Source organism: Lissotriton helveticus, chromosome 4_2 (genome assembly GCF_964261635.1).
Source record: "Lissotriton helveticus chromosome 4_2, aLisHel1.1, whole genome shotgun sequence".
NCBI lineage: Eukaryota > Metazoa > Chordata > Amphibia > Caudata > Salamandridae > Lissotriton > Lissotriton helveticus.
Window position 1 is genome coordinate 118,082,097 of NC_136064.1, and position 17,984 is coordinate 118,100,080.

Sequence of the window (17,984 nt, forward strand, 5' to 3'; positions counted from 1 at the left end):
TAGTACCGACTCTTAATGTATGGACATTTTAAATATCCAAGATACAGGGGATGGAAAAAAAATATGCCTTGAGATCAGGGGCAGTCAAAAAATATGAGAAATATTGGAGTGTGTTTGAATGCTAGCCCCTCTATCATTTTTTAAATATTTTCTACTTTCTTAAGATCGGATCTGGGCTATATTATGCTTGTTAGACCGCTTGGGGTCCCTTTTAAGGTCTCATTTAAATAATATTTGATATATTGCACATTGCACTTTAAAGGAATCTCTTATTCTATGATCAGAAACTATATTTGCACTACGGAGTATTTGTAATCTGCCACGTATGTACTTTGTATATTTGGAATTTCATGTGAAATTGATACGTATTCTATATCTATATTTATGTCTATGAACTCTCAATAAAAATATATTTAAAAAAAAAAGCTTGTCTATTAACTCTAACACCTAATGATGCTGTTTTCATTTTTAGTGATGAGAAGCTAAACATGGTCCGCAGAAAAGCCAAGGAAGTTCTCAAGTGTGACGTCATGTGCAATACCACATTGTCACCCATGACCCTGCCCCATGCTCTGTCTGCTGCTCACACACTGCTTGGAGCTCTTACTGATAGACAAGAAGACCTTCTGTGAAACCCTGAAGAATCTTTCCTCACTGTTGAAACCTGGGGGGCATCTGATAATGAGTGTCGCTTTCGGATGCACATACTTCATGGCTGGCACAGTCAAATGTCCCCATTTGTCCCTCGACGAGGAGTTTGTGAGGTGCGCTGTCATCGAGGCCGGTTACGACATTGTGGAGCTCCACGTTTGTCCTCGGCAACTCAATAAGTTATATGATGTATCAGATTTTACTGCTGTTTGTAATTTAAAAGCATGCAAAAAATGAGAAGTGTCTCCTAATGCATAAATGCAGGAAGGTGGGAAATGAGAGGGACAAGGTAGCTTCAGAGCCCATGAACTTCATGTATTTTTCCAGATCTATGTGATTACTGCCTGAAAACTGCTAGTGTTCCCCTAAAAAGAACAGCAATACTGAGAAACAATAAGGAATAAGCATACTAGTGAGTAGTTGATGAATACAATGTCTCATAATTACCTTTTGCTTACCTCACTCCACCTTCTTTGTTGTACTTGAAGGATAGTCTTTATTCTAGAGTCAGCAGCCACTGAGATAGAAGGAGAGTTCTTTGTTCCATGTTAGGTTCTTAGGTTCCAGCCTCAGGCTGATAGGTCATTTTAGGCCTCCATTCCTGTTACATCTGCAATCAACCTGCAAGCTTTACACTATATGCAGACACCAACAGTCCATGCGTCATCACCTTCTCACAGCATCCTGGCTCAACAACCAATGCATCATCACATTCGCACAGCATCCTGGCTCAATAGCCGACTGCATGTCCGCTCAGCCGATGCATACACAGACACATCACATCATTGAATCATTACATTCTCACAACATCCTGGCTCCACATTTTATGCACATTACATTCTCACAGCATCCTCAGTCAACATTCCATGCACATCACCTTCTCACACATTCTGGCTCAACATTCTAGTGCATGCCTGCTTAGCCCATGCATACACAGACATCACATGACTGTATCATCACATTCTTACAACATCCTGGATCAACATTAAATACATCATTATATTCTAAAGATTCCATGCACATCACATACTCACAGCATCCTAGCTCAACATTCCATGCAAAATCACATTCTCACAGCATCCTAGATCAACATTCCATGCACATCACATTCTCAAAGCATCCTAGCTCAACCTTCCATGAAAAACCACATTCTCACAGCACCCTGGCTCAACATTGAAACATATCACATTCTCACAGAATCCTGGCTCTACCTTCTACTGCATCCCTGCTCAGCCCATGCATATCTAGAAATCACAGACATCACTGCATTGCGCCGCCCTTCCTTGAAAGAAGAGAAACAGACCTGCTATCTATATTCAAGCCTCTATGACTTGAATTGCCTCTTTCTTTGGCCTAATTGAACAAACAACATATATATAAATCTGTCATATTGAGGCTCAGTAATCACGGAACAAGTGAGTAGATAGGAGAGAAAAGATCATCAAATAAAAAGCCTTGTTTCAGTGCCTTAGTCCAGTTCTTGCTGGATACAAATATGTATTGTCACTTGATGGTTAATACATCAAACAGGGTATGATTAGATTAAGGATCTGAAACCAGAAGGGCCCCTCCATCCATGGGGACAGGGCTCCGTATCAAACTATAAAGTAACAAGGATTTCCCTTTGGAATTATAAATCACCTCAGGCCTCATTCAATATCAATCCATCATACAGGAATCTTCACAGTTATCCACAACTCATGTGCATGACCTCCAGCAGCACTAACTTACCATAATGTTATCTGATTCAATCAGAAGTTTAATATGAAAAGTAATGAACATTATTTCACATGACACTGTACAATTAATATGATATGATTTTCTCAGATAGCTCACAGGCCAGGTCACAGAGAAAAAGAGACCAGATATAAAGGAGAACATCTAGTTTGATCATGAAGTTGACAAATTGTTTGCCTGAGCGTTGCAGATTATTTTTTTGAAGCTTTTTTAAAAAAAAATGTTTATAAACTTTATTTTTCAGGTTTTCAGAAAGAAACATAAACAAAACAGAGAGCAATAGGGGTACATTTAAAGGAAGGACGCGGTCAATACTCAAAAAGAATAAGCAGCTTCAGTTTGTTTGGCACAGGCCATCATCTTCACCCATGTGTCAAGTCTAATAAGCAACAGAGAGGAGTACATAATGTGGGTTGCTTCAAGTTACATAGTGTACTAGACAGTGCAGAGCAAGTATAACTGACAGAGGGATGTTGGGGGTAAAATGAGAAAGCATTCAGAACAGCTCTATATCAGGTCATACCATTCACAGTAGCCAATGTCAAACATCCCAGGGAGTTCAACACATTCGTATCTTAACATGGCAGATCCACATGGGCACTTCTGCACATCAGTTCAAAGTCAGTCATTAGGGCGTGCCTTGTACAAAGCAACGTGTCAGGTAGCACAGTAAGTATATAGGCGGGGGGGAGGGGGTTGCATGCAATCATCTCTATTGTGACACATGGTCCCCGGCCACATTATCAGAATTAGGATGACTTAGTAAGTAACATTGTAATGGGGCCCATATATCAGCAGGCCTCGAGGTCAGTGATAACAGCTCAGCGTACGATTTAGTCTGTTCTTGACAATACACAAGATCGGTCAACCATTCTTTAAATTTGGGCGCTCTTCCTCTTCCCCATTTGCACGCCACTCTTCTGTTGGCCATAAGCAGCGCCAATGCCACAAATTTACGATGTAATACTCGCACCGATTCCACACACCCCAACAGTGCAATAACAGTCGAGGGCTCCAACTCAACATGAATCATAGTAGAAAGGGCCTCAATCACCTGTTGCCAATACCCCTGTACAGCTGCGCAATTCCAGGCTAAATGAAGGAAATCAGCGCCAGGGGCATGACATCTGTCACATTCATCTGAGTCGCGTAATTTATACCTATATAATCTCGCAGGCGTGTAATGCAATCTGTGTATAAATTTGTCATGTAATATTCTAAGCCTACTACTAGAGGAAATTCGCTCAGTTTGTTGCATGCTGAATGTCCATTGTTCGTCAGTCAATTCTATGCCTATTTCATGCTCCCAGCTCGCTTTCGCGTCAGGAGGGCGCACCTCTCTAAGTGAGCGAACCATCCTATATATAGTGGACACCAGTCGCTTTGGCGTGGCAGTCAGCAGTATTTTGTGAAGAGGGGCGAACACCTGGGGTTCTTTCGGAAAGTCAGGAGTGAGCGTCTTGATCCCCTGCCGGAGCCGGATATATAAAAAGGTGTCTAGAGGAGAGTGTTGAGCGCCTGCAAGCAAGTCTTCTAGGGTGCGGAACATTCTGTTTGTATATAAATCCCCCCATTTCGTAACGTGCATGCGTGCCATAAGTTTGCGAAAAATAGCTTCCTGTAGTAAAGGCAGATTCGGGTGATAAGCTAGAGGAAGGAGCGGTGAGTACAGTAGGGAGGTATCTAGTAGTTTACCTAGTTGGCGCCATGCATTGACCGTGCTCAATATCGTCGTCTGAGTCCTGTCTCTGTCCAGGTTGAGTAAATACAGTGCACCATCCAGTGGGACAGGCTGTGCCAACCAATGCTCTGCCGCAATCTGTGGCATATATCGAGGCTGAAAGACCCAGTAAAAGGCAAAGTGAGCTTGGGCGCTGTAGTAGTAGAGTTCAAAATCCGGTACATCGAATCCGCCCTGTGCATACTGTCTAGTCAGAATCTCCCATTTCAATCGCGGCTGTTTGCCCCCCCATACCAAGCGAATAAGGACAGATCGGAGTTGCTGGAAGAAATAACGCCCCGGATAAAAGGGGATATTTAAAAATAAGTACAATAATTGCGGCAATACCACCATTTTCGTCAGTGATATTCTGCCCGCCATAGAGAGAGGGAGCGCTATCCATTTAGTAACGTTGTCAGTGAGGCGGGACATAGCGGTACCATAATTTAGTCTCATAAGCTCGTCTCTGTCACTGGAGATGTCAATCCCCAGATATTTAAGTTCATCGTCACACCAAGTGATGGGGTAGTCCATCGGGAACCTGACAGTTGCAGGCGTTAGAGGAAATAGATAAGATTTACTCCAGTTGATGTGTATACCAGATAGTCTGCCAAATCGTATACATTCTCGAACGAAGCACAGGGTTCAAGTTGTCTTGGGGGTCGCGGATATACAGTGTTATGTCATCTGTATACATAGACACTAAAATTTGCCTCAGAGGGCATTGTAATCCCTTGTTATTATGATGTTGCCTTCATTTAGAAGCGAGCGGTTCGACCGCCAAGGCGAAAAGCAGGGGCGATAGGGGACATCCCTGCCTAGTGCCTCTAGTGATAGGTATATCTTGGGACTGTTTCCCGTTGATAAGGATTTTAGCTACAGGTGCTTCATAGAGCAGTTTGATCCAGGAAAGGAAAATAGGTGGGAATCCCATACGTGTCATTATCTCTAGTATGTAGTCCCATTCCAAGGAATCAAAGGCCTTGGTGGCGTCTAGAAACAGAGCTGCGAGGGGCAAATCTTCCGACACATTATTCATGACAGAAAAGAAGGTACGTAAGTTATGGGAGGTAGCCCTGCCAGGTACAAATCCAGACTGGTCAGGCAGAACTAAATTGGTCATAAGGAGATTTAATCTGGTGGCAATAAGTTTAGCTAAAATCTTGACATCACAATTAAGAAGTGACAAGGGTCGATACGAGTCACAGCTAGTCGGGGATTTTCCCGGCTTCAACAGGGATGTGATAAGGGCAGTTCTCATAGATGGGGGGAGATGGCCTATTTCTAGAGCATCCTCGTATATTTCCTTAAGGACCGGGGCCATAAAGTCAATGTACGTTTTATATAATTCAACGGGTATCCCATCTAGTCCAGTGGCCTTGCCCGACTGCATGCTCATAATAGCATCTCGGACCTCATCAATTTCAAATGGTGCGGCCAAAAACCGCCTCTGGGCGTCGCTAAGCCACGCTAGGGCAACGTCTTGCAGATAATCATTCAGGTCCAGAGGTTCGGACCGAGACGTAGAGTATAAAGCAGTGTAATGTTGGACAGATTTGCGTGGTGTCTCGATACATTGTTCCATCTGTCCCCTCAAGTTCAAGTATAGTGTTCGGTTGTCGTGTCAGTCGGACTACCGATGCCAAAGCCTTCCCGGGTCTTTCCCCCTCATTATATCTTCTAGCAGTCCAATATCGCCCTTTAAATGTTGCCTCTCTATCAGCTTTCTCAGCATATGCCGTGATTTTGTCCCTAATTTTTGCAGCAGTATCATTGTCAGGATGTAAGGCTAGTGAGCTCTCTAGGGCCCTGAGTTCAGCGTCTAGTCTATGAAGTGTACCTCTGATGCTCCTAAGGACCCCCGACCCCTTAGAGATGCATATGCCACGCAATGTGACCTTGAAGGCCTCCCAGATAGTCTCAATCTCTGCTACGGTGCCCTTGTTTAGTTCAAAGAAACCTAGCATTTCATCTCGTAATTCCTCCTTAAAAACAGTGTCTAAGAGGATAGTAGATTGCAGTCGCCAAAAGAAATCGGTGGAGCAGATCTCATCCGCAGCCAAAGTTAGCCGAACCGGTGCGTGGTCCGAGTAAGTTTTAGCTAAGTGTGTAACTTTCAAGATCGCTGGGCAGAGGGCCGTCGACATCAGCAGGTAGTCTATGCGCGCCCATGTCGCTGCATGAGCAGTATAGTGGGTACCTTCAAGGGTAGTGGGGTGAATATGTCTCCAAGTGTCAGTGAGATTGTAATCACGAGCTATATCGCGCATCGTAGTACGGGCTTTAGTGTAATGGTGGGGGGATGGATTAGATCTATCTACCTGTGGGTCCATTGCCATATGATTTTATCAGGCCCTGTGGCTATCACTGCCGCCCATAAGTCTGTGAAAAATTGTGGATTGTCCACATTCGGCCCGTAACAACACACAAGGGTTATCGACATATGTTCTAGTCGTCCCCACATTATACAGTAACGTACACATGTGCTAGTTTTCTGATTCACTAGTGTAAACGGAGCGCCCTTTTTAACAAGGATCGCAGTTCCCCTGGCGTAAGTGGAGTAGGAAGAAAAGATAGCGTGGGAAGCCCATCTGGGAGCAAATGTGGGAGTGCCCTGCGGGTGAAGGTGCGTTTCCTGTAAAAAGACGAATTGCACATTATGTCTATCAAGATATGATAACACATGTCTTCTTTTCCTGGGAACTGAGCCCCCGCACATTCCATGTTAGAAAATTTATACTAGAGCGCGGTGTCTGTTGCATAGCAGCGGGTAAGGTAATAAAAATGTGTGCATGTAACCCGCCAAGGACTTCGTATCCACAACAGGTATATCTCAGCTGTTCCCAATATCAGCGTTCTAGGTACACAGCAATGTCTATACCAGAGTGTCGCATAAGGATAATCAACAGTGCCAAACAGTAGCATTACAAAGAGCATCCTTCCAGAAACATCAGACCCCAAACACACCCCAACTTCATAACCGTTGTGCTTACTATCCCTATGCAGGAACAATATATCAATTAACCACAGTGCATTGTGACCCATCCTCCCCTCCCCCACCCACTGCAGCAACCCAAACTTGCCAGAATATTCTACCTCCCCCCCACCCCAAAAACTCCCCAAGGGTTGAAACAGTCCCCAGTAGTCAATTTTGAAATACGGGGTATGCCCATAAGGGGAAACACATAGAAAGCGCACAGCCACGTCTCCCTCCACCAGCCCCAGACGTCTACCGAGCATCTGAAATGACCGGGGAGGGATAGTGGTCCCTGACATACATTACCACTGGATCATAGGCACCAGGCCTTCACAGAGGAGCGTCCAATGTCCCAAATCAGGCTACGCCATCTATTGTGTAGGGTGTTTACAATCAACAAGAGTAACAAGTGGCGGCCCATCATCTGATTAGGCTTCATCATCAGTGTCCGGTGAATTCTCCTGGTGCGCCGCTTCCCCACCAGTGCCCCTTCGTTGAGCTTTCTTAAGGGCTTTCAGATATTCTTCCACCTGGTGAGGTTTAGTGAAAAAGCGTTGTTTCCCCTGGTGAGTAACACGAAGCTTCGCAGGATACAAGAGTGAATTTCTGCAGCACGAAGCTTCCGTTTGACCTCCAGGAATTTGCGACGCTCCTCTTGTACAATTGCAGTAAAATCCAGGAAAATTGAAAAATGCACTCCGTTGTAGGACAGATTTTGCTTGGCGCGGGCAGCACGTAGCGCCACATCGCGGTCACGATAGTTCAAAAGACGGGCTATAATGGGCCGAGGTGGAGCCCCAGGCTTGGGTACAGGACCTAGTGATCTGTGCGCCCGTTCGACTATAAATTGTGCGGAGAATGCATCAGCTCCGATGGACGTTAGAAGAAGTTTTTCTACATAGTCCTCCATCCGCCCTGTGTCTGTGGATTCTGGAATGCCTGTGACGCGGATGTTATTGCGTCGACTGCGGGCTTCCAAGTCCTCATTCTTTGCAGCAATAATTCTTAGTAAGTTGTCCATACGTGCCAGTTGAGTCGTGTGGGTGGCAGTAGTGTCGTCATTGGTCGAAATCCTCCTCTCGGTCTCTGCAAGTCGCTCTTCATGCTGGTCCACCTTATGCACCAGTGCATCCATTCTGGAGGTAAGTCGATCAACCTTATCCACAACAGTGGCAAATCCTTGGCGCATTTCCTGTAATATCTGCTGCATATTTAATTCCCCAGGAGGGACGTCACAGCACGTCGCGCCCACAGCAGTTGTGTTGGGGTCAGGCGTGGCAGGTTTGGACTTATTTTTTTGGGTGGCATCAAAGGTGATTTTCGGCTGTCGACTGTCCAGCCTCCCCATGGTGTCCTCGGGCTCGCCGGTCCTCAGCGATACAGTTGATCCTTCGTTCCTCAGGTTGTACAGACGCACTTCAAGAAAGGATCCGCAGCTATTCCCCCGTGCAATAGGGACCACACACCGTTATAAATACGCGCTCACCGGAACCGAGAAGACACACGCCGGAGACTATTCCCAATGCAGTGCACTGAAGGAGCTAGCACTATCGTCGGAGGAGACGTCGCAATGCACAAGAGGTAGTTGTAGGCACAGTCGTCTGCCACCCCAAGCAAACAAGCACAGCAGTGTACAAGGCCAGTTATAATTATCGAGGTTCCCAGAGTAGGTATGTCCACACAATTCAATCCACGCGGCAGGTATCTCGTGGAAGTGGGCAATCAGGAGGTTACGTGCAGCACTCTTAATAGGGGGGGGAATCCGCGTCCCTTTAGAGTGCAACGCAGTCCAAGGTGACAGAGCCCTGTCAACTCCCCGTAGGTCCCCCACACGCACCTTCTCAATGCGCTGCAGTCAAATCAGGGTGCCGTCTCAAGTCGGAGCCTTCGAAGGTATTGTATGGTCACAGTCCGCCTGCCTCGCCACAGAGCATTCGTATGCAGAGGAGGGGGGAGGGAGAGAGGTTACCAGTGGCCCGGGATATGTGATTTTGCCCGTAATCCCGCCAAAGTCCCACTCATCTCACACAGGACAGCCCGGGGGCCGGGTGTATTCACGCTACGGTCCAGGAGAGCAGTCAGCCACCGAATGGAGGAGGGGGAGTGCAATCCCTCGCAGGCTGGGGCCGAAGATTGGAAATGCCACCCGAGTTCACCTTGCCAAGGTATTTTCACAGCTCCTGTCAGGCAGCGGGGGGGGGTTGATGGTGGCAGAGTGAGCACCCCGCTCGCAACGCGGTAAAGGTGGCGCGCGCTGCGGTACTCACAGCAGGATCTTCACTTTAGGCCTGGCGCCTCGTGGGACGCCCCGGACTTTCCTAGTGCCGCAGTCCGAGGCGCGCTACAGCAGGGGGTCCAGCGGCTTCCTCGGCGGTATCTTCCGGACCGAATTACTCAGACACGGCTGATCGGAGCCACAGCAAAAGTTAGTCGAGTCTGGCAGTGGACATGGGTAACCCAATTACGGAGTTTCCGTGTAATTGGAGTCCAGTAATCCAGGATTAATATCGGATAAGTGAGTCAGGGAACAGGAGCCTCACCGAAAGGCGGCCATACTGTGTGTGCGCCCTCTAGCGCCCCCGAGCGTTGCAGATTTAATCATATTTCACAGCCAATGTTCATGTGCATGGTGTTTAAATTGATTATCGGAATTGTAACCAGGCCAAGAACTGACAAACCTTGCTAGCATAAACATTCACAAATCTAGTCCCTTCTGATTACTAGTTCATGCTTTTGGACCTCCAGGGGGTTAACATCACACCCTGGCCAGATCATGGGCAAGACAAAATGTGCTGAAGGTCCCCTCCATACACGCTCAAACATTGCCTCATGACGGGGAACTGCAAACCCCTTAGGAAGCTTTGTTGCTTCCAAGCAGGTATCAAGGCCAACACTATTGTGGCAGTGAATGCAAAGCACATCAAGTGTTCATCATACCATCATGCATCACTGTGAAATTCCCCTGCGATGGGCCACACTCAGCTCTCTAATTTGACATTAAAATAGATCTGTTACCTCATTCCACAGCTTCTGATGCCTCAGTACCTGTGTCAGTGATCTCTTGCACATAACTCCACTCTCACACTTTGTAGCAGCCTCTGGCACAGTTGTGGATATCCCTGTACTGTAATGAGCCAGAGGCCATTCTCATGTGTCCCTGTTGAGCCAACAGCCTCATGCTGACTCCAAAAGACTCCCAGCACTGACCTGTGGTGCTGCAACTCATAGCAGCTTGTGATAAAGGAACACAACAAAAGGATGTTACTTTGTGTCCCTGTAGAGCCAGCTGGATGGTGCTATGTCAAAGGTTCAAACTAGTTGTCCATGCTAGAGACAGTTCCTTGTGGGTCATGAGCATGGGTTGTTGAGGAAAGTAAGAGAGACCTGGGCAATAATGTTTCTGGATTCAGGGGTGATGATAATAATGGTTGTGTCTGCTGAGGCTCTTATCTGTGCTGTGGGGCAGTACTTGGTGGCAGCGGAGGCATGAGTTTAGGCCAGGGAAGAGGTGGCAGCAAATCTTGGTGTGCTTTGGGTCAGGTGCTGGGCTTTGTGTGGTGCTACCACCACAACCCTCCCTTAACTATTGCCTGGCCTTTGTTTTGGGGGCCTATTTTCAGCTTGGGTCCCCAAGCAGCAAATGAGAGCTGAGCAGGAGCCTAATGAGAGGCTGCTGTGTGTGGTGACAGTCCCAACCAACAATTGGTGCAGATTTAGTAGGAATATGGGGTGAACTGGCTGAAGGGGTGTGCCAGTGGGGACAGCAGCTGTTATACCTGGGCCTGATAACTTTCAATGGGGTCCCCAAGTGGACCTGGTATTTGCCTTGGACCCAATTAGGCAGTAGCCTGCTGTAAGTGCTGCCCCTTAGAGATGTATCAATGGGATAAAAGGGCAGGACCTCCCTGCATCGCTGTGGAAGACAGGACCCACACATTTATGATCTCCCTATTTATGGGGGCCATGTATGAACTCTAGTGAAATTGCTGTGGCACCCCAGTTCTAAGAATTAGCATGAAGGGGGAGACTCTGGAGGTAGGAGCTTGAGCTAGCTGTGCCACTCTAGTTCACCTGACCCCTGAAATCTCAGACCCCTTTTTTCCAGGGGGCCATATTGGGACTGATATGGGAGGGGCCTGAGGAATTATATGGTATTAATGAAAAAAGAAACACCTTCTGGTTGACATACTGGTGGCTTAGTGAAGGCCTCTTTTTTCCCTTACCCCCAAAAAGGAACAAACCCCTTATATGCTCTTTGTGGGCATCAAAGGAACAGATAGACATGTTTCCTGGTAAGATCTATTCTGCTCTGACACTTTGGCTTAATGGCTAAAGACAATCCTGGGATCCGAAAGCAAGTTTGACAAATGTATTAAGGTGCTGCCACTGTCAAAGAGCATGGCTGAGGTGGTAGTGGAGGTAGCCTAGGAGAAAACACATCACACTTGGCCCATTGCTTCGACAGTTTGATTCCACAGATGGCCCTGACTTCAAGGTCAGGACAAGAGACACAGTTAGCGGACGTTGGTATAAATGTGACCCTGATGTGGTAGGACCTTAGAAATATGGAAACAAGCTCCTAGAGGTAGAAGGCTACATTTATATGCTGTGCTGAGGGTACATTCAAGGCTGCTGTCACAAAATTGTCCACTTCTTCTGGAGAACTACAGTGGTGGTCAGAAGGCCATTCATGTAGAAGCACCTGCTTTCCTTCCGCGTCCCTGAAGTAGTGAGGGAAGGGAACCTGAAAGTTTCCTGGAACAGAGGCTGATGCGCATTTTCACAGCAAAAGCATGTTCTACCTGCTTCGTTATTTAGAGGGCACACCATGTTCTGATGGCAACAGCTCTGGCCTGCCCACATGATGCGTGATTCAGGAAGAAGTGCACCTTGAATCTCAAAATATCCTTATGTTGTAGTACCACACAAGGGCAGTCCAGAACACTGCAAATGTGTAATCAAGTCAGACAAAAGCTGAGTGCTATGAATGTATATGATCCTGTTGTCCACCAGATTCAAATTTCTCCTCCAGGACAAAGGTTGTTGTTTTCAAACCCCAGACAAAGCTTGGGGCTGGGTGTAAAAGTGGAGAATAGGATTAGGATCTGAAAGAGACTAACAACTGAAGAAACAGGCCCCAAGACTTAAAGCGGCTAGACTATGGGGACAGAGATGCAGATCTAGGTGAAGAACAGACTCAATATGAAGAGCTGCAGCACAGCCGGGGGGGGTACAGCGGAAGGGTCTTTAGCAGGAAGAAGAGAACAGAGATGAGGAAGCTGCAAAAGCAATCATAAACTGTCCTCTAAGCCCATTGTGATTAAAGAGGCATGGGTATGTACAATGTGGATTCTTTCCTAAGACGGGCGGAAGGATGGGTTGGGCCAGTGGGTTGTATCTGGTGCACATAAGTGGGTGCTAGGTAATGAATGTTTGTTAGACAAGGTATGAATTTAAAAGACGTATTTGTCTTGGTTGCAGAAAAGTACATCCATAGCGAGGTCCAGGATTGCCATGAGGATAGCCCGTCAAACACCCCACCCGGAGCAGCCTCCCTGCTGTTCAGCCCAAACACACGCGGTACAAAAGGGGGGCTAGATAGCAAGGGCAAAGACACATAAATAATAACCCAAGATCAAATACAAGGTATGTGGCTTCAGCTGTGCTTCCAAATAGAAAGATCTACTACTCCATGGGAATGGGTGATACATATACTGTAGTAAAATCATGATGTGGTGACTCAACAGTAGGTTGCTAAAGAGGGATAGAACATTGAAATGACAGTTGAGACTTAGGGGCCGAATTTGATGTTGGGCAGAATTGATTCCACCCAACACCAACTCGGTCTGGGACCGACGGATAATTGCCAAATTAGCATGCGATCAAAAACTGTTCAGTCGCATTCCTAAATTTCCCTACAGGAGTTTGCATTACAGCTGTTAATTGGCCATAATGCATGTTCCCATAGTAAAATGGGTGGTGTGGTACATCCCTGCACCCTGTGGCAAGCACCTCAAGGTGCCTGCCTCTGCGTGAAGGGATCGACAGGGGGGGGGCACTTTGGCTGCCTACCATAGGCCGCACACCCAAAGGGGGCCCTGCTGGGGGACCCTGAGCACACTTTCCGACATGGTTTTCATGTCAGAAAGGCTGGCATGGAAACCATGCTAGAAACCATGCATCATAATCTCAAGGGTGGAAACGCCCACCCTTCATAATACTACTGAGCTTCCAACTTGCCGATGGGCTCCAGGAGCCCATCGGAAGCCAGCTGGAATGACCAGCCAGTTTACATTCCAACCGCCAGCATCATAATGTGGCAGTCGGAAAGTAAACCAAGGAGCCCATTACGATGCAGCTCAGAGGGATCCAACCATCAGTCGGAGCCTTCCGAGCTTCATCTTAATTGGCCCCTAAGTTGTGGGTGGTTGGGGTTAATGGGAGTAATTGACACCTTGGTTCTATGACCAGAGGGTTGGTCATATGCAAGTACTTATGACAGATGCTTCAGGCTAAAAGTGTAAAGTAGAGCAAGGGTGCAAACATTAATTTAAGGGGTTCTGTTCTATGTGCATAGTTATTTTTTTATGCAGGCAAAAAGGTTCTAGTTCCAAGAGGTTCCAAAGATTTGGAAGTGGTCACAGCAGCCAATTGTACTGCAATAGAGCTTACTCCTGGAATGTAAAAAAAACTCCAGAATAAAATGATGTGAGCAGCAGTTCTGCAGACTTCCAAGATATAATTCCCAGATATTTTGATGTTTTAGGGGACCCTCTTGTTGGGTAATGCATGTGATTTCCTGGCACGCTATGGGTTTGACATGGCATATAACTAAGGGTTCATGGTTCAAACGTGGCTCCATGGGTGATAGCATAATTCTGAGAAGGCACTTCCCATACACTACCACTAACATACGGTAACATTGTTTAGATATAATGCTTTCATATATGGTGAATGGCAACTCTTTAACCTGCCTGAATGTTTACACACCCCTCCCATCCTCAGGAGACTTTCTTTCTTTACTTTACTTGGAAAGGTCCTGATGGAAGCCCAGGCTGGACACTTACTTCTTGGGGGTGACCTTAATGATGTTTTTGATAAGGAGCATGACAGGTAAAGAGGCAGCTTACGGATAACAGAATGAGCGCCGCCCCTGGCTGCCTTTGTGGAGGGTTACGGGCTCTGCGATGTGTGTTAGTCTATTTGTGTTACTGGAGGTGTTACAGGTGCTTCTCATAGCCCAACTACATTCTCCTCCTGGATATGGATCTAACTTGTGTTGCAGCTGCAAAGACTTCTGCCAGGGGTCTGTCTGACCAATGCCATGAGCCAGTCAGGGGGCACTTCAATAATGTCCCAAGAGGGGCAAGGGGATATTAGTCATCCTTTAGCATTAATGCAGGGTCTGTGAGCTCTCTGACTCTGGTCTGAGAAGCTTTTAAACATGTCATCGGGGGTCGCATATGGCAAACATTGCTAGATTCCGAATGAAGAGGGAGAATTAGCTCCTGGAAGCCAAGGCCCAGCTGCCAGACCTGGAAGACAAATAGACTGGAGGGGAAACAGTTGCTCAATTATTAAGTAGATGTAGTCAGACTACACTGCTGATAGGGGCCACTGGATGAAGCCCATAAGGCATCTCTGACACAACCAGTAGATTGTATAACCAGTCGGAAAAAGGCTCCTTTTTGGGTTGAAACTGAAACACATATAGCACAAGTCAATATGAATATCAAATCAGGGGATGGCAGGTGATCAACTGTGAAGAGATAATGAACAGATTTGACCTTTTTTTAAATAAAACTATGTGAGAGACCTTGTGGAAAGCCTGCATTTACCCTGGAATGTGTGACCTCTTTGCCTAACCAAGCCCTGTTTGTTTTGACACTGTGGCTTTTTAAATTATGAGATCACATGTGAGGAGATTGCAGAGAGTATTAGCCAGATTTAATTAGGGAAAACCCCTTCCCAATGGCCTGCCTGTTAATTATATAAACTAACTCCTAACTGTTCACTGAATATCTCCAGGACCTTTACTGGCATACAAAGAAGCATGTAATATTGCATCTGTATGTTTGGAAGGTGACATTAGTGGTGAAACCCGAGGTGGAATGAATGGGCAGCAACTGTGATGGGGTAATTTTGCTCTTTAATAATGAAATTAATATTTTCGTAAAGATCCTTGCAATCCATCTCGCTGCTGTGGATGACTCCCTGATACATAGATCCCAAAGTGGCTTTTTGCTTTTGTGTGTGACAAGACATAACTTACTTCACCTACTCTCATGGACTAAGCATTTTGCATTCCCAGCTGCCACATTTCAGATCGACTTCAAGCAGGCATTCGACTACCTTGTTCGATATACCTATTTGCCTTGCTGGAAAGGTTGTGGCTGAGGTCCACATTCATGGCATACCTTAAGTTTCTCTACCCGGGCCTGGGTAAAGGATCAGGTTTGGATGCATACTTTCATGCAGCCCCCTTTCCTGTTCTGTGGGGCACTAGGCAGGGCTGTACCCTATTTCACTCTGGCTATAGGGCCATCTGGTTACAATGCTGAAATCACTACCCAGTGTAGGTGGATTTTGATGGGCTACCGGGTACCATACAAAGTTAGCCGTTATGCTAATGATCTTCTGGGCTATCAAGGGAACAAGGATTCTCAGGCTAGAGAGCATCAAATACTCCAGGAACTTGTGGAATACACAAACCTGATGGTGAAATGGACCAACTATTGTCTATATCCATTAGTGGGCAGAGAGTGTGAAGGCAATTGGATTTCCCAGATCTCATTCTCAGTAGCAACAACCAGCATTGTTTATCTTGGTATGTTTGTGTCAGAACAGTGTGCATACACATGGGTGGGTAATATGGGACACCAATTCAGGACAATTGAGAGACAGCTGGTTGTAGCAAGCCTCAGCAAGTCCTGCCAGTGCAAGGGATTCGCCTTTCTTTGCTCAGAGTCCTCAGACCAATAGTACAAAGTTGGCACAGAAATTGTAATAGAAAACAAAGTATTTATTAAACCTCATGAGGTGGAACCACAACCATGCAACACCCTTCGGTAGTGTATGAAGTAGCACACTGACTAGAAGGAGCTTGGTCGTTTTATACCCACACTGGGGCTGAAATGAAGGCGGTACAAGGCACAGAGTGTTGGTTTCAAATACATATAAGGTCATACAGAGAGTGTGCTAGCAACAAGTGGGAAGGGCTGACAATAAGCTAATTCTGGTGGACACATCTTGACAGTTACAAGTTAGGAACAGCTGTAAGCTCAACTGAGCATGTGCAAAGCAAAGGAGGATAAATATATCTCGTCTCTAGGCAGAATTCAAGAGCAGTTAATAGGAAGGTAGGACAGAGCACATGGTGAGCACATGGCAAACAAAATGGCTGCCAGAAATACAAAATGGATTCCATAAACGGACAACATAATCTCTAAATACAGGATGTCTCTGCTAATGCTTAATCTAATCGCTGTTAATTTGCAACAAGCTGGCCCATTGAATAGCTCTCCTGATCTCACTTATGGGCTACAAGATGGTCACCCTTCCTAGAATACTCTACACATTAAGTAGTATCCCACATAAAGTACAAGTCTCCTTTTTCAGATCTCTGAAATCAACATTCTGCTCTTGTCCATGGAATAACATGGCTTGCAGGATTAGTATGACTAAGTGCTGTAAGTCATGATTCAATGGAGACCTGGGATTGGTGGATCTGCCCTTCTATTAATGGGTATCGGAGAGTGCCTCTTTTGACCTAGTTAGCCCCCTACTTTTTGCCTGATGTCTGGTGTACTCACAAACCCACTGCCAGATCTCCTGTCCATAAAACTGTACCACAATTGGCACAACTTCTGTCGCACCTATATGCCCCAGTAAATGCTACCCCTGTTACTCAGAGCATGGGGACAGAAGGAAGTCTCTAGCGACCCCTAACCCGATCTGACACTGCTGTTATCGCAGACCATGTATCCAGGTGCAGGACAAATGAAGAGTCAACATGGCATTACGCCCTGTGTGCCATTCCAGCCCCCCTGGGTGCACTATAACCTGTAAGGGCCCCTCAACATGATCAGATGGGTCCTCATGATATTCCGTCCATTATGATTGTTAAGTAGGCCTGGGGGATAAATTCTGTTCTGTTCCCGGAATTTGCGGAATTGGGGTAATTTCGTGTTCCGTGGAGAATGCGGAATTGCCAAAAATTCCGCAATCCGCTGCTTTGCGGATTTTTTGCTTGTTCCCACTTCCAAAATGCATGTTCGCGAGATATTTCCCCCTGAGCACACATAAAGCATTCGAAAACAGGTAAAAAGCATCGCGAACGGGCGGAATAAGCAATTCCGCGCGTTTGCGGAACTCTGCGCCTGCTTGCGGAGATTTTTTACCATTTCGCGGAGCTTTGCATTGCCCGACTATGCAAATTCCGCCCATCCCTAGTGTTAACTGAGCAGGGAAGCCATAAAGATTACATGGGCTGTATACTCACCAGTACACGTTTTCTACCTCCATGATGTTTTCACTGATTTCTAAGATGTTTGGTACCAAACATATTGTGTTAATATATGCTCGCTGATGCTGGTGTTGGATGCATTAATAAATTCATATGAGGAGACCCTTTTAGAGGGTGCCCTGAAACCTTACCAACCACTGATGTGATTTGTGTCTACTTTTGGCCATCTGCCATCACCAGACATGTTTCTGCAACCCTGGGTAAGGAGCCAGAACTCTGTGTATGCAGCAAAAAAATCTGCTCTGGGCGAAAGAGGTCACTTCTTCCCCTCTGTCTGCAGCATCTGCCTCAGCAGAAGCTGGCCATTAGAAGTAATGGGGTAACCTAGTAACTCTCAGAACCTGGTTAAGGTAACTAAACAACAACAATGGTTC

At 46.3% G+C, this 17,984-nt stretch overlaps 1 pseudogene; it reads left to right on the top strand.

Annotated features, from left to right (window-relative positions):
- The window catches only part of LOC144751962 (nicotinamide N-methyltransferase-like), a 77,577-nt pseudogene extending 76,668 nt beyond the window's left edge, over positions 1 to 909 (top strand).
- Positions 910 to 17,984: the final 17,075 nt, after the last annotated feature.